Source organism: Salvelinus sp. IW2-2015, linkage group LG4p (genome assembly GCF_002910315.2).
Source record: "Salvelinus sp. IW2-2015 linkage group LG4p, ASM291031v2, whole genome shotgun sequence".
In the NCBI taxonomy this organism is placed as follows: domain Eukaryota; kingdom Metazoa; phylum Chordata; class Actinopteri; order Salmoniformes; family Salmonidae; genus Salvelinus; species Salvelinus sp. IW2-2015.
Window position 1 is genome coordinate 24,886,471 of NC_036841.1, and position 4,467 is coordinate 24,890,937.

The window sequence follows — 4,467 nt, forward strand, 5'->3', positions numbered from 1 at the left end:
GGTATTTGGGCCTCAAGGGCCTTATTGCTCTCAATACAGCTGAATTGTATCAGCTGTTGTACTATATGATACAACATTTTATATGATACGGAATTTTGACTCCACTGGGAATTTAACAAGGTTTGCCTTTACTCATGGCCTCTCTGGAAGTTTTTAGAAAAGATACACTGAAAAAAAATACAAATGCAACATGCAACAATTTAAAAGATTTTACTGAGTTACAGTTCATATAAGGAAATCAGTCAATTTAAATCAATTCATTACGCCCTAATTTATGGATTTCACATGACTGGGAATACAGATACTTTATGTACCTGTTGGTCACAGATACCTTAAAAAACAGGTAGAGGCGTGGGATCAAGATAACCAATCAGTATAATGGTGGTGACCAACATTTGCCTCATGCAGCGCCCAACATCTCCTTTGCATAGAGTTTGATCAGGCTGTTGATTGTGGTCTGTGGAATGTTGTCCACCTCTTCTTCAATGTCTGTGTGAAGTTGCTTTCCTGTAACAGTCTCTGTTTTGGAAATAAGAGGTTTTCATCAGACAGCGACGATATTATATTTTATTATAGATTAATGAATGTGGCAATTAATTAATTGGCTTATTATTTTATTTGGTTCTTTCTCAAAATGGCTTAATGAAGATGTGAGCAGAGGTGGCACCACAGGTCCCAGATGGACGATTTATTTTTCTCCTGATGGTAACTAGGTAAAACTACTGAATCTAGTTGAAGCAGGACGCTTAAGAAGTTGTCCAATTGCCTGGGGAAAGTAAACTGGGCATTTGGAAAGTTGAGCTTGCTCTAAAGTTGTTTGTTGAAACAACCAAACTGTTAAGAATTGCAGTAAACTAAAACTGAGCTTTCTGGTTAATCGCATTGTTTTAAGTAAGAGATGGACAATTTCTGGCATTTCTGGCAGCCGGCAAGTTGAGCCTGCTCCGGGTTGCCGCATTAAGCAGGTGATTTTTTTAATCAATAACCAAACAGCAAATAATTCCAGTAGACTCATTTAGGGCTAGGAGCTATACTGGGGACTCGCAAAAGCAGTCATTTTCTTACTTGCTACACTGGAAGTGTAACTTTATGGTCAGGGTGAACAGAGTGCAAACCAAGCCCAGGTTTTCTGAAATAATAAGAGTATTTGGCTCAACCCCCCCCCCCCCCCAACACCAGATTCTTTATTGCATTTAAAACGAATTTCCTGCATTTTGAAGGCCCATATGCAGCTGTTTTTATTTGATTTATTCTGTTTAACTCATTTTTAAATAATTTCTGGTTACACAACTGGTACCTTCCTGTAATCTTTTCTGTTAAAGGGGTCAAATTGAAACAAAAATAGTTATTTTTTAGCAAAAAAACGATTACTCATAGCACATGTTGCTAGGACTGTCTGGGAGTGGTCTGAGTGGGGACGGGAAGGGTAACAAAGTGGTGCCATTAACCACAGTGTGGATCAAGTCATCAGAGAAGAAGAGCCTAATGGGAGGGAAATGTAGTCAAACCTGAAACTAGCTGTTTATTAGCGGAGAGGTTTGGAACTGGTCTATTAACTTATACGCAACTCCACCTATGCTAAACCTGCGTATTAAACATCCTGTGTTGATTGTATTTTCAACCAGCAGGTATCAGGAATTATAACCGTGTGTTTCGAGCCCTAAATGCTGATTGGCTGAAAGCCATGGTATATCAGATCGTATGCTACGGATATGCAAAACATACTTTTTATTATAACAGTTTATAAAAGCAATAAGGCATCTCGGCGGTTTGTGGTATATTGCCAATATACCCCGGCAAAGGGCTATATCCAGGCACTCCCTTAGCCGTGGTATATTGGCCCCAAGGGCCTTATTGCTTCAATAACAGCTGAATTGATCAGCTGTTGTACTATATGATACAACATTTTATATGATACGGAATTTTGACTCCACTGGGAATTTAACAAGGTTTGCCTTTACTCATGGCCTCTCTGGAAGTTTTTAGAAAACATACACTGAAAAAAATACAAACGCAACATGCAACAATTTAAAAGATTTTACTGAGTTACAGTTCATATAAGGAAATCAGTCAATTTAAATCAATTCATTACGCCCTAATTTATGGATTTCACATGATGGGAATACAGATACTTTATGTACCTGTTGGTCAAGATACCTTAAAAAACAGGTAGAGGCGTGGATCAGATAACCAATCAGTATATGGTGGTGACCAACATTTGCCTCATGCAGCGCCACACATCTCCTTTGCGTAGAGTTGATCAGGCTGTTGATTGTGGTCTGTGGAATGTTGTCCCACTCTTCTTCAATGTCTGTGTGAAGTTGCTTTCCTGTAACAGTCTCTGTTTTGAAATAAGAGGTTTTCATCAGACAGCGACGATATTATATTTATTATAGATTAATGAATGTGGCAATTATTAATTGGCTTATTATTTTATTTGGTTCTTTCTCAAAATGGCTTAATGAAAGATGTGAGAGAGGTGGCACCACAGGTCCCAGAGTGGACGATTTATTTTTCTCCTGATGGTAACTAGGTAAAACTACTGAATCTAGTTGAAGCAGGGACCTTAAGAGTTGTCCAATTGCCTGGGGAAAGTAAACTGGGCATTTGGAAAGTTGAGTTGCTCTAAGTTGTTTGTTGAAAACAACCAAACTGTTAAGATTGCAGTAACCTAAAACTGAGCTTTCTGGTTAATCTGCATTGTTTAAGTAAGAGATGGACAATTTCTGGCATTTCTGGCAGCCGGGCAAGTTGAGCCTTGCCAGGGTTGCCGCATTAAGCAGGTGATTTTTTTGAATCAATAACCAAACAGCAAAATAATTCCAAGTAGACTCATTTAGGCTAGGAGCTATACTGGGGACTCGCAAAAGCAGTCAATTTTCTTACTTGCTACACTGGAAGTGTAATTTGGTCAGGGTGAACAGAGTGCAAACAAGCACGGCTAAGGGAGTGCCTGGATATAGCCCTTTGCCGGGGTATATTGGCAATATACCACAAACCGCCGAGATGCCTTATTGCTTTTATAAACTGGTCATAATAAAAATGTATGTTTTGTCATACACGTAGCATATTCTTTTAATAAATGTACAAAAATGTAAATTGGCAAAAATGGAGTTCATCAGACATTGACGATATAAACCTTCATAAAAATAGGTGTGATCATAATATTTTATATGAGACATACTAGGATAATCCAAATAAAAGGAAAAATAACCAAAAATAAAAGTTCCCACTCCTTTCTTTTTGTATAGAATATGCTTTGATTGTTGATCAATATACTATTATGAAGTCGTCAATAATCGGTTTTCCATGCCAGGTATTGTTTTTATGATAAACTTCTCAAAGCTGAATACACTCAATAATATATTGCAATACAGGCCTACTTCTTTAGACGGTTTTAGGCTATATAAAAAGTGTTGTAACTTGACATGATCAGTCAGAAATCAGAATTTTCAKATAGACCTACCGCCGGAGATCCCAAGGATGCCCACGAAGTTGTAGCCTGATGTTGGACATGCATTGAATAAGCCGAAATGTCAAAGCTAGTCACGTCCTTCTTATCTATGTCAAAATGCTGAAAATCTGAAATGGACACCTTTTTTGTTATTGTCTTTTAAAGGGGCAATCTGTGATTGCTACATACATTTTTTTGAGAAAGACAAATAATCATGTTTTTTTGCAAAATGCTATATTTCCACCTCACTCTCAGAAAAATAGGTAGTACTGCTAGGTTATACACTGTCAAATGTAACAAATAACTACATTTTAAAAATAAATAAATAAATATTTTAACATGTTTAAAATAATAATAATATTTTACATTTTAGTCATTGAGCAGGTGCTCTTATCCAGAGCGACTTACAGTAAGTGCATTCATCTCAAGATTGCTAGGTGAGAAAACCACATATCACAGGACATGAACAACAATGGATATATAGCGTTTTGCAAAAAAAAWWAAAAAATGTCATACACATCTAAAATCTATGTGATGGCAAATGTGAAAAGAGTAATATTTTAGACACGCATGAAGGTACTCATAAGCAATCATTTCTGACAAGAAAAACACAAATGTGAAAAGTTGGTGGATATAGCTTTTTGAATTGCAAACAAACACTGTAGGCTATAGCCTCAAAACATGGTCAAAACTATACGTTTTACATAATGGATGATCAGTCCTTGCATTAATAGTTCTGTCAATAAATTTGAGCATGGTTACATTTATTTCAGCCCCATCCCGCAGCTGTTTATTGTTTTAACTAGAGATTGCCCATTTGAACAGAGAGATGAAACTCATAATGCACCTTGTCTTGGTCATTTATGTATCACAGTTCCACTTCATGGTCATGGAAAGGTAGTCTAACGTGAGACAGATGCACCCTATAACACTATAACATATCATAGGTTGCACAGAAGGAAGCATGGCATTGACTCTGTGTGGTTGATGTTGTTACAATTTGAAATTCACCT